Source organism: Balaenoptera musculus, chromosome 3 (assembly GCF_009873245.2).
Source record: "Balaenoptera musculus isolate JJ_BM4_2016_0621 chromosome 3, mBalMus1.pri.v3, whole genome shotgun sequence".
Classification (NCBI taxonomy): domain Eukaryota; kingdom Metazoa; phylum Chordata; class Mammalia; order Artiodactyla; family Balaenopteridae; genus Balaenoptera; species Balaenoptera musculus.
Window position 1 is genome coordinate 85118953 of NC_045787.1, and position 14356 is coordinate 85133308.

Here is a 14356-nt window from a genome sequence, read left to right on the forward strand (position 1 = left end):
AATAAACACCCAGAAATGCTTTACCAGCTGCTATGAATGTTCGCTAATTACTCCAGGTTCCCCTTTCCCCCAGTGACTGACCTTGGATACACACACGCTGCATGTGGAGGCCTTATGGCTTCCTCCTCCCTCTCTGAGGCAGCCCTGAGTCAACTAACTGACAGAAAGGAATAAAAAGTTCTCCTCTTGCTTCAACGTGGTACTAACTCAGCAGTGCAATTTATACATCAGCTCTTCCCTGTGTGATCAAACTGCAGCTAGTCTCCACCTAAAACAGCAAGCTTACTTTACTTTTTTTCCTTCCTCGACCCTGCTTCCCTCACTTCCCTTCCCTCACTCCCACAGTACAGCACTTGATCAACAATCCCCATCTCAGGCTTTGCTTGTGGGGAAGCTTACTTGGGGTAAATCTTTGGTACAAACTTAAAAGGAAACTGCTATTCCCATTCAATAGTAAGCCAGTCAAGATTCCCAGACTGACAATCCAGGGGACATGACATATTTCTCTGATATCCAGAATGTCATCAGATTATAGAAACTACTTGGGTTTTGAATAGATATTATTTTCCCTAAGACTTCTTATATCATCTGAATCCAAAAGGAAAAGGCACATTACTAAGCTCATTAGTTTTGGTTAATTTTTAGCCTTCTGAACTTACTGAGGAGTATTATAATTTTTAATGTGCATTAGAAGTAAGCCTTCTCCAAATTCTTTGATTTTTAGTTGTAGAACAGTGTCAGGTCTTTTATTATGGACAATTTGCAGGCAAATACTTTTATTAATGTTACTATTAATAATTAATTATTAACATTATTAATCATAAAATGTTATCATCAAAATACCTCTTAAGAAAAAAACAGAATATGTAAAAAATGAGAATCATAGGGTTAAAATTAAGAGGAAAAAATGCAACCACAGCTGCAATCAGAACTAAAAGCATAATGATTGTACCTACTGCATGAAAACCAAAAGTATTTTATCTCAACAAAATTTAACTTCGTTCCTTCTTCTTTATTCTAATACATGATGTCAACAATCTTTGAAAATTAAGCAAATTTCTATTATCAACTTGAACTTCCAGTTAAGAAGGAAACAATATAATAAGAATTTTACCTACATAAGGACTATCATAAAGGCTTTATAAAGGTCTCTCTAGAATTTTATTTTATATATTACTTTTCCACATGCTCCACAGAAACTTATTTTATTGGCCTATATTTAAATCAATTATTAGATGTTTTAAAATATATCTAGTATTTTATACATCACTAAAATAAAGCATTAGCCCTGGAAAATGCTATTACCTACATTAAATAATACTAAACTAAATTTTATAATATTCCTTTCTTTTACCAACTAATTAAGGCATTTGTTTTACTTGTAATTTTAAAGTAACAAGGAAAACCTAATGGCGTTCTATTGGATTTTTTCCCATTAAATTAACATTATAGACTTTTAATGAATGTCTTAATTAGATGCTATTATTAACAGGGTTGATGCACAAATGAAAATCAGTCTAAATGTATGCAGTGGGCCTCATTAGCATTCATTGCAAGGCACTGACCAAAAACCCTCTTAACTAAAAATATGTTTAATCCTCCTATGTATAACTGCCCATTCAACAATGTGCATGCATTCAGAAACACACTGTTAAATATAGAAATAGCATTTGAACTTAAATTTTGTAAATTTTTACTTCTTTTATGCCTGCTTTTTCTTGTATCCTCTATTTTTTTCCATTTTATTGTCTCATTCCCTTCAGTATACAATGGCTAATTTTATACCTTGCTTTTGCTATGACTCATATTTTGCCTTTGTTTCACAGCAAGTAAGTTAACATGTTTCACTTGCTCCTTTCTCCTTCAACATACTTTGATCTAACTTTTGTCTAATCATGTGGTCACCTCCAATCTTTGTGTTGACACCTGGATCAGCAGACCCTTTTTGTTTCCTGACATGACTTCTCTGTAGCCATTGACATCATTCTGACGATCTTTATGAAATTCTCTCCTTTACTTCTGGATACTTCATTTTCTGGGTTTCCATTTAAATCACCTTCCCAAATTTTGATTGTTTGTAATGAAATTGACATTATATAAAGGTCCCTTTTCCTCATGGCTCTGCTCTTGGTCCTCTGCTCTTCTCATTCTATATAATCTACTTAGGTAATCTCATCAACACCTATCACTAAATGTCAAATACAAACTGATTCATTCGCTCAACAAACATTTATTGAATGCATAATTGTGGAAGAAAACTTACTAGGTGCTGGAAATACAGTAGTAAACAAAGCAGGCATAGTCTGCCTCTCAGGAGGCTTACATTCTAAGCTTCAGAAAACAATGATAATTAGCAAATTATATCTAGTACAGGCCTCTCTCATGAGCATAACATGTATATCCACCTGCCTACTGTAAATAGCTCCTAGAATATTCCATATCTACTCAAACTCTGCATATTAAAACCATAATTATTATATGTTCATGCCACTCTTCTCCTCTTTCCATACCTCTTACCTGAGTGAATTTTATCAGGGTCCTTGAATTTTTCAAAGACATAAATTTAGGAACCATGCTAGTCTCTTTTATCTTTCTCATCCCAGCACATCCAATCAACCCTCAATTCCTAAAAGTATTTTTTCCTTCTCTCTATTTCCACTGCTACTACTTCATTAAACTCACATCATTTCTTGCATGGATTTAAAGAATTAATTTTCCTGCCTTTTTCTAGAACTGCCACACTGCTACCAATAGTAGTAGTTGTGGAAGGAGGACCTTATCTAATCCAGTCACTGATCTGCATAAAACATAAAATTTTAGTTTCCTGTGGCTTTTAAAAAACCAAGTAACCTTCCTGCATTGAGCTTACATGTTCCTTCAAACATGAGATCATCTACAGCTTGCTGGTGTCATCAAATTAATACTCATAGACATGCATCTCTGTAGCCATAGTAAACCACTTGCATTTCAAAAATTGTGTGTCGTATCTCATTTGCAATGTCCTTCAGTGCACTTTCTTCTCTATTTATCTTTATTCCTACAACTTATCCTTCAAAACTCAACACAGGTCCCACTTCTTATGGGAATCCCTCCACAAATGATCTAACATTTGTACTCCTTTCCTGTTTCCTACACCAACCTGGACATAGGTGTGCCAAAAGATGATCAAAGTATAGGATAGTCACTGAATTACCTGTCTTTAGTCTCAAAAAACAAAACAAAAAACAACAAAAAAACCCAAATTTCTAGAGTACTAGAATATGTATTTTAAGATCTTTTATTTCCCCCCAAATTTTAATTCACTAAAGATGTCCACATCCTAATGCCTGGAACCTGTGAATATATTCCCTTACATGACAAAAGATAATTAAGTTTACAAATGTAATTAAGGTTTTGAATCAGCTATCTTTAAAATAGGAAGATTATCCCAGATTAACAGGATAAACCCAATCTAATCATTTGAATTTTAAAGGCAGATAAAGGATACTGGAGATTGGGTCATAATGATAGGAAATGAAAAGTACTCCACCCCCCTTTAATGACTTTGAAAATGAAGGAAGGTCCACTGTCCAAGGAATGTGACAGTCTTTAAAATCGGGGCATGGGAAAATGGCAATACACAACAGTAGAAGAGGATAAAACTCTAAGAAAATTAGATCTTTTGGACAGGGAAACTAGAAAATGGTTTCAGAAATTATGGGATGAGTCCCAAAGATAATGGCTTTCACTAATTTTGCATACGAATTGACATCAGTCTTGGGTTTATTTGTGGTCAAGCTGTACACATGTGTAACAGACACCAAAATATTTTTAAAAGCATAATAAAACCATTAGGAACTGAAATATCTCACAAACCAGTGACCAAATACCAGAATATCTTCTGTATCTTCTGAATGGTACATGTGCTGGTGGATCCGAACAACATAGCAAAGAAAGTGAAAAATAAATTTACATTGGAGCTACTACTCCCAGAAGGCAAGATAAGACTTTTAGTCTTACCCTTAAACTAGTTGATTGCCTACTGCATTATCAGTCTGCTATTGCAAGATATCACAATACTGGGTGGCTAAAACAACAAGAATGTATTTTCTTTCAGTTCTAGAGGCTAGAAGTTGAAGGTCAAAATGCCAGAAGTCTTAGTTTCTGGTGAAATCTCTTTTCCAAGCTTTCCGACAGCCACCTTCTTGCTATGTCTTCATATGACCTTTCTTCTGTGTGTATGTGGAGAGAGAGAGAGAGCTGTGGTTTCTCTTTCTTTCTTATAAGGACATCAGTACTATTGTATAGGTCCCCACTTTTTATGTACTAACTTTAATTACCTACTTAAAGACCCTATCTTAGAATATAGTCACATTGGGAGTTAAGACTTCAACATATGAATTTTGAGAGACACAATTCCATTCATAACATCTAATAAAACAAAGTAAAACAGAAATAACTTTTTCTGTAGGATTATTAAAGGAATCAGATTAAGAAACAATGCTCAAAACTTCCAGGATAGAATCCAAAATTTCTGACATAAAAAGAATTGGAAATTCTGAACAATACTTAAGAGAAAGGGCAATCAAATGATACCAATACCTAGATTATATTATTTCTTTTTAAAGTGAAGACCTTCCTTTAGCATTTTTCTTGGAGTAGTTATGCTGGATTATCTGAGATAACCCAGATGTTGGAATTATTAAAAGAAACACTTCAATTCAGTTATCATAACCATTTTTTATAACATAAAACTAAATAACGTTAAAATGGATGGAAAGTGAAAAGTTCTCAGAAGGAAAATTAGAAAGTAAAAGAAAAGGAACAACTGAAAAATTTAACTGAAAATTACAATATCTGAAATTTATAAAATTCACTGTAATAGGCTAAGTATCAGAATGGAGATGACAGCAGAAAGAGCCAGTGAGCCAGTGAAATTTTCAATAGATCAATAGAAGTTATTTAATTTTGTACTGGGTTAGACAGTGTTCCCCTAAAATTTCTGCTCTTCCCAGAACCTTAGAATGTGACCTTTTTTGAAAATGGAGTCATTACACTCGTTATTAGTTAAGACGAGTCAAAACTGGTGTAGGTTAGGCTCTTAATCCAATATGACTAGTGTTTTTATAAGGGGAGACAGACACACACATGAAGAATACAATGTGATGACACAGGCAGAGTTTAGAGCAATGCATGTGCAGATCAAGGAATGCCAAGAATTGATGGCTACCACCAGAAGCTATGGAGAAGCAAGGAAGAATGCTACCCAGATTCTCATAGGGAGCATGACCCTGCTGTCATCTTAATTTTAGACTTCTAGCCTCCAAAACCATGAGGGAATAAATTTCTGTTGTTTTAAGCCACACAGTTTGTGGTACTTTGTTACAGAAGCCCTGGGAATCTGATACAAATATGAGGAATGGACTGAAAAAAGAAAAAGAAAAGATTCACAAAGACCTGTAAGGCAATATCAAAAGAGCTAATGGTCTTGTCATTGCAATCTCAGAGAGATAGGAAAAGATGATTGGCACATCAAAAGTATTTGAAGAAATAAATTCTGAACATCTTGCAAGTTGGATGAAAAGCATAAATTAAATTATTCTAGAAGTTCAGCAGACCCCAGGGAGGATAAACTTCAAAAAATAAAGAATATAAAAACCCATCCAAATATATTGTAATCAAGTTGCAGAAAATAAAATATAAAGGAAAAAGAACAATAAAAGAAAAATGGCATACTATATATAAAGGAACGATGACTCAAATGATAGCAGATTTTTTAACAAAAAACGTAAGACAGTAGAACAATATCTATAAAGTATTAGATAAAATGTTAACCCCAATTTTTATATCCAATGCAAGTATTCTTTAGATATAAAGCTAAATTTTAAAAATTAAGGACAACTAAGAGGATTCATCACTAGAATAACTGTTTCAAAATAAATGCTAATGGAAGGCCTCTAGGTTGAAGGGAAATGATTCCAAAGGGAAACATGGAACTTCAGGAATGAGAAAGCAACAGAAATGGTAAATATCTGGGTAAATATAACAGCCTATAATTCATCTTTGAAATTCTCTAAGTATGTATGGTTGATGAAAAACAAAATAAGATTGTGTAGGTGATTTTCAATGTATGCAGATATCACACATATGAGAAGTATAAAATAATGGGTTGTGGGAGGGACCTATGTTGTTGTCAAGTTCTATGTTTTATTTATGATTTTATATATTAACTCTAAGTGTACTAAAGTATGTGTATATTTTCCCTAGAAATTACTATTAGAAATTTAAAACAAAGTGATATAGCAAAAAAGCCAGTAAATAGATTAAAATGAGATAGTAAAACATAAGAAGTAAAAAATAAAAGGCAAGTAAACAGAGAGTGGAGGGAAAAAATACAAACAGAAAACAAATAATAAAATGGTAGACCTACATCTTACCATATCAATATTTATATTAAATGCAAATGGTATAAGCACACCGATTCAAAGACAGAGATTTTCAGATTGGATTTTTTAAAATTGCACACAACAATATGCTGCCTACAAGAAATCTACTTTAATTATTATGATCTAAATAGGTTAAAAGTAAATAATAGTAAAGTTATGCCATGTGAGAGCTGATCAAAAGAAAGTCTGAGATTAATATCAGAGTATATTTCAGAACAAAGAATAACACCAAGGATAAATCAAATCATTTCATAATCCTAAGGGCTCAATTTATCAAGAAAATAAACAATCATAAATGTATATGCAACTAACAGCTTCAAAATATGTGAAGCAAAAACTGATATAACTACAAGGAAAATGCACATCCATTTTGCACACTATTGGACAAGACAAAGGCAGAAGCTGCAACTACACAATGAAGACAAGCCCATCCAATCTCATTTGAATAAAAACACTATTGATATTCCTTATTTTAAAAATTTAATCTAAAATGATGCTAAAGTGGCTGGGATACAGAGCTTTCCTGGGCAAATTGAGATGACATGTATGACCATCTATCCTATGATTCATACCTGTGCCTTCTGTAATCTCCCACCTGAATAAATGTCACATAATTTACCTAGTGTTAAAAACTAAAACTTATGGCTTAAAACATACTAAAAACTTATGGCTCACAATTGGCATCTTTTCCTTCATACCCTATATCCAATCTATCAGCAAGTTCTGTTAGTTCTAACATTCTAATGTTCTAATAGAACATAACACCAGGTTTATATGGTGCCACAGATAATGAGCTATATTTATGATTTATAACTCATAACAAAGAAAAAATCATTCTTCAAGCAAAAATATCAGGTGTCTGTATATAGTTTGTTGTAAGATTTGCAAAAATAATTCCATTATTACAGTATAATAATTCCCATAGGTGAACTAGGTGTGATAATAAATTAACTCTATTTACATGATGCTTGTAAGTGAAGGCAATCTAATTCAATCAACTTTAATTATCTCTAGAGGGAAGGAGTTGCTATTGATTGGTTTGTGAGAGGACAATAAGATAATTCACTAAAGTTTTCTTATTTGCTAAGTTTAACAAGAAAAGGCTTATACATCCTCTTTATACATTCATCTGTCAATGGACACCCAGGTTGCTTCCATATCTTGGCTATTGCAAATAATGTTGCAATTAACATTGGGGTGACTGTAACTTTTCAAATTAGTGTTTTCCTCAGATAAAAACTCAGAAGTAGAATTTCTGGAACATATGGTAGTTCTATTTTTAATTTTTTTAAGGACTCTCAATACTATTTTACATAGTGGAGTACCAATTTACTTTCCCAGCAGTAGTCCAAATAGTCCAGGAGGGTTCCCTTTTCTTCACATCCTTGACAACACTTATAATTTGTTGTCTTTTTGATGATAGCCATTCTGACAGGTGTGAGGTAATATCTCATTGTGGTTTTGATTTGCACTTCTCTGATGATTAGCAACACTGAGCATCTTTTCAAGTGCCTATTGGCCATCTGTATGCCTTTTTGCAAAAATGTCTTTTCAGTTCTTTCTTCTTTGTTCTAATACTACATGATGTCAACAATCTTTGAAAACTAAGCAACTTTCTATTATCAACTTGAACTTCCAGGTCTGAAGGAAATATTTTTAATCAAATTTTTTAATATTGAGTTGTATGAGTTCTTTATATATTTTAGATATTAATGCCTTATCAGCTGTACCATTAACAAATGTCTTCTCCCATTCAGTAGATCACGTTTTTATTCTGATGATGATTTCCTTCACTGTATAAAAGCTTTTTAGTTTGATGTAGTCCTTTTTGTTTATTTGTGCTTTTGTTGCCTTTGCCTGAGGAAACATGTCCAAAAAAATATTGTGAAGACCAAAGTCAAAGAGATTATTGTCTATGTTTTCTTCTATGAGTTTTAAGGTTTCAGGTCTTAAATTTAGTTCTTCAATTCATTTTGAGTTTATTTTTGCATATGTTGTAAGAAAGTGTTCTACTTTTATTCTTTTGTGTATAGCTGTCTAGTTTTTCCAACATCATTTATTAAAGAGACTTTTCCCTAGTGTATATTCTTGCCTCCATTGTCATAGATTAATATGCTGTACAAGTGTGGGTTTACTTCTGAGGTCTCCATTCTGTCCCATTGTGTCTGTTGTGCCAGTGCCACAATGTTTTGACTACTATAGTTTTGTAGTATGGTTTGCAATCAGGGAGAGTGATACCTCCAGCTTTGTTCTTATTTCCCAAGATTGCCTTAGCTGTTGGGGTCTCTTGTGGTTCCATACAAATTTTAGAATTATTTTTCCTACTTCTGTGGAAAATGCCATGTGTATCTTTATAGGAATTGCATTGAATCTGTAGATTGCTTTAGGTAGTATGAACATTTTAGCAATATTAATTCTTCCAATCCATGAGCACAGTATATATTTCCATTCATTTGGATCATCTTCAGTTTCTTTCCTCAATGTCTTAAAGTTTTCAGAGTACAGTTCTTTCACATCTTTAGTTAAATTAATTCCTGAATTTTGAAGTTCAAGGGAAAAAAATGAGTAAGCAAAAAGGGTCATCAGAAAATCAGCAATGGTCATTCAATTATTGTGCTGCAGATTCTGATACTTTATTTACCTGTTCAGAATATCATTTTGATATTCTGATATCATTTTATATCAATACATATTAATTTAGAAAGAAAATTTATGCATCAGTTACTAAGCTGGGTGGCAAGGTGATGTTTACTACTTTTTGCAATTTGAGTATTATTTTATACCATGATGATGATGCCACTTAAATGTCAAAGTAATTGTTACTTTGGCCTAAGAAAAATATCCTCTGAGTGAATCTTCCAATATAATTATTGAATGCACAGATTTTCTACTGAGACCTTTGAACTATAAAGAAATGTTTAAAGGATTCAGCCATAATGTTCAAAAAAGTGATTTAATGTAATAACTATAGAAGTATGCACCTAGATAGAAATGAGATTATAAAAATGTGGCTTATATTTGAATTTTATGTTAGAATACTGAAATTTTCTGTCTTAATAATAACTTTATATAATAATAAATGCTGATTATTAGGCTATTGAACCTATAAAAACTCATTTAGGAAATATTATCCTATCAACTATGCATCATGTTCTTTATGACTTAATAATCAATTTTATTTTTCCTTTTCAATATGCTTTTTTGAGTGTTTCTTTCAGCTTCACCTTGATAAAAGAAGATGATATGACTACACTGACAGTAAAATGAAACAGCTGTATCTATACATCATATGTAAAAAAATCTGTTATATAATTTTCTTTATGTTAAAAAAAATTGAATATTGTTTCCTAATAATATTGGTGGATACCAAGCAAAGTTGAACAAGAGATCAGATAGTTTACATGCGCCATTTGAGGAAATTAAATCTTTTATTAGAATACATTTAGAAATAAAACTTTATTTTCAAATAACAAAAAAGTGATATGGTAAATATAGGAAATATAAGAGAAATTTTTCACAATTTTTGTGTCTATTATAAATGGCAATTCCCAAAATGCTCTCGGAAGATTTCTCTTATTAGTTTTTTGTAACTATTGGTGATTTCCAGTGTCTGACATCAGATCCATGTGTTAGCCTTACCTGGTTTGTTTCATATGCAGAAAACTTAACTCATCAGGGCCAACTATAGAGTCTTTTCAGGTTCTACACAAAATATATAAAACATTTCATCACAGGTTGAATTGTGTCTATCAAAAAAGATATGTTGACATCCTACATCCCAGTACTTCAGAATGTTACTTTTTTTAGAAATAGAGTCTTTGTATTAGTTAAGTCAAGATGAGGTCACATTGGAGTAAGGTAGGCCCTTAATCCAATATGACTAGTGTTCTTTTAAGAAGAAGAGACACTTACTGGGAGAAGATGGTATATGATGATACAGACATAGAGGGAGAATGCCGTGTGACAACGGATGCAGAGATTGGAACAATGTAGCTGCAAGTCAAAGAACACCAAGGATTGACAGCCACCATCAGAAGCTACAAAAGGCAAGGAAGGATTCTTCCCTATAGGTAACATAGAGGGAACCAACACATTGATTGGACTTCTAGCCTCTAGAGCTGTGAGAAAATAAATTTCTATTGTTTTAAGACACTCAGTTTGTGGTACTTTGTCACAGCGTTAGCTCTTCAGTAGGATTTTTATATATGCTAGATTCAGATACAGCTAAATAAGCCAATTTCTCTTTGGATTTACTCACTGAGCTAATCTAAGGCTAGTGGTTCCACTAACAGCAAGGACAAATTCATGTTGCAAAGAAATCTGTAGGAATGGGGAGAAAAGTATGAAACTATCTCCGAACCTTTTTGCACAGACTGGAAGGTAACAACATGTAAGTATTGATGGTTCTAATTTGTAATTTGTTTTGTTATTGTTGTGTGTGTTTTAATTTTTTTTCATTGTAAATCTCTTTGATAAGTTCTACATGGAGTGACTAGCAATAATTTGTTTTACATTATTCATTTCTTAATACATATTGTACATGCTTAATAAATATAAGTAAATTCTCATAACATAAAATCAACATAAAAAAGGATAATTACCCATAACTCTCCTGCAATATAAAATCTATGTATATAAGTCATATCTAGATGAAAATATGAAATAAAAAGTATTCAGATAACTCCCCTCTTTGCAAAGATGTCATGCCATGCAACTATGGTACTATTTCATATGTCAGAAATCTTCCAACCCCAGAGCACACAAAGGAATTTCAGAAAAAGATTTTATGTATTTACTTTTTTCCCGCTCTAAGAATTAGACTTTAAAGTTATTCTAGAATTGTATATATCTTGTTACAGTGAAAAGGAGTATCTTGAATTTTATTATTAAAGTGGAATAAACAGGATAAATTAATTTTTTATTTTAAAAGTATAACCCAGTTAAGAAAATAAATGAACAGTGAGAATGTTCATCATAACTTACTAGGCTTTGAAAAAAGATGAAGGACAAAAGATAAGCCAAAGTACCTGCTTTCTACTTTACTACTGTCACAGTGAAAAAGATTGTATAACACAGCATCTCATATTCATAGGTTTGGATTTGACTGCTGAGTGTGTCATTTACCAGTTGTGTCCACTTTAGTAATTTATATAACCAGTAGGAGACTTTGTTTTCTCTTTGAAGTGGATACATGAATAATAATTTATAGGCTTTTATGTGAATTGTATGAGACAATATGTATAAAGAACGCAGCACAATTTCTGACACAAAAATATTCCCCCCAATAAAAATCAGCTATAATTACAAAATAATAAAATAGGAAAACAAAAGAAAAATGGGTTTACTAGGACTTATGGGACAGTAAAGAAAAGTAAAAATGCTAGCAAACCCAGGTTCTATTTTTTTCATGAAAACAAAATGAAATCATTAGCTGCCGGCATTTATTATCTTTACAAGGTCATCCTAAAAGAAAATATCAATTGATCTGAATCACTTCCCTACCATTGGCACCAAAATGGGTGACTATTTAATTCAGAACAAAGTAGATGGGATAGGCTTCAGAAGACCAGGACTGACTTCAAATAAAATCAAATCAAAGGTATGCAGCTGGTTTCTACTGAGAAAATGTTTCCATCAAGGACTGACTTTGGCCTCCAAGCTAAGTGATGAAAAGGAAAGTAGTTAAAGGGGGTTGGTGCAAAGACTTTCCAGATCACCAGAGTTTAGCTCCAGATATTTATCAGCTCAGAGAAAGGACTTCAGTACTGTGAACAGTTACCCTTCCCCACCACATTACATTTACAAGCATCAAAACAATTACTTTTTTGAGAATTATAAGTATTTTGATATTAATAACTAGCAAATCATTGTGAGAAAAATATGTGGGAAATATATGCATATGTATTAGACACTAAAGTTAACTATAATGAAAGAGAGAATCACTGAAACTGCTGATTATTCTAAGAAATTATCGGCACTAATTTGTTCATTTTCTCTCATGATATCCCAAGAAAATATTAGGAAAGAAAATGGGAAATAGATGATCCTAGAGAATAAAGAAAAGTAGATGGAAATCATTAGTAAACATAGAATTTCAAGTCACTTATAGTGGAAACAAATGTGGTACAAAACAGAGAAAGCATTCATGGAGGAAATCTATGGAAAATAGAAAGCAAATGCAGCACAGGAAGCCACAGCCATGAGTTTCCAGGACAATATGTAGTAGGAAAGAGGCTACTTAAAAGTATAAACATTGAACTGACATACTTACATTTTAAATGTTCTACAGTTATTGAAGAGTAAAGTATCTCTATATATTGTGTTACTAAAAATTCTTTCAAATATAGATCTTTCACAGGAAATGCACATACAGTATATAAAATTACTTTTTTTCTCTCCTCAAGGGGATTAAAAGAAAATATGTTGAATCTGTGAAACTAGGATGAAATGAATTAAATTCTGACCATGGTATAATTCAAAGTAACAGTGGAAGTGCTGGCTGGTAGAATCTATATGAAAACAATCGTTTGATAAAACACATATAATGAATTAAAATAAAATATAGAATGAGAAATACACGGAATTCAAAAAAATGAATATGATAGTAAATAGATTGGGATGAAAGATAGGCATGGGGTACAGAACATAGTGGTTCAACATTAGAGTCATTGTTTTCATGGAGTTAGAACATAGAACAAACTGAAGAAAATCAATATAGGTTACATTTTAAATGTTTTATAAAATCTTAAGTGAAATGACTAGAAATAATTGGAACCTGTATTTATCCCATGTAAAAAGAACAAAGAGAAAATATTACCAAAGTCCATTCTATTATGTTTATAAGGAAAAAGTAAAGAATCATCCAAACTTAAAAGGGGAAGTCATTGCCTTCCAAAGTGGGAAGCAGCCACATAACACAGGGAGATCAGCTCGGAGCTTTGTGAACACCTAGAGGGGTGGGGTAGGGAGGGTGGGAGGGAGATGCAAGAGGAAGGAGATATGGGGCTGTATGTATATGTATAGCTGATTTACTTTGTTATAAAGCAGAAACTAACACGCCATTGTAAAGCAATTATTCTCCAATAAAGATGTTAAAAAAATAAAAATAAAAATAAATAAATCAAAAAAATCTATGTTGTCTCAAATTTATAAACTATATCAACCTAAGGCAACACAGAGTATAGCCTTAAAAATGAAGTGCATGGTCTAAAAAATATTTTCCAGTCCAAAAAGACATTTACTTCTGATTGTAAGACATATACTTCATTCTCAGACATGCAAAGTTAAACAAACAAACAAACAAGAAAGCAAAACAACAAACTTCACAAAGATGCATTCTGCTGATAGCAATGAAGGAATGTTAGAGAGTGGAGTGAGGCAAAAACAATCAGTAAATAATAAATATGGAAATACATACATATAAATACATAAAATATATTCTTAGTTAATAATATTGAATATGAATATGGTTATTTATAAAAAGTTATATATCTTAAAGGTAATTAATGGTATACATGAAATGATATTGTGGAAGTTCTTAAAACAGATCAAGAATGAATTTAAACATTAATAAAAGGAATTTTGTGGTTCACTGCTTATATCTGGATATTAGTTGATGAGTTGCCAGGCCAAAAAAATAAAGTACGAGGGATAACACTGACATTTAAATTATGAAGAGGAAGTCAGAGTTTGGGATAAAGAAAAGAGAAATGTCAAAAAGAGGAAAACAGTTTACCAACTGGGAAAAGAAGTCCAAATTCTGTCTTTAGTTTTGATCAGGGGTTTGCAAACTTTTTCTGTAAAGAGTCAAATTGTAAATATGTTGAGCTTTGTGGGCTATATAGTCTCTGTCCCACCTATCTTGCTGTTATAGCATTAGAACAACCATAAAGAGTATGTAAACAAATGAGTGACTGTGTCCCAATAAACTT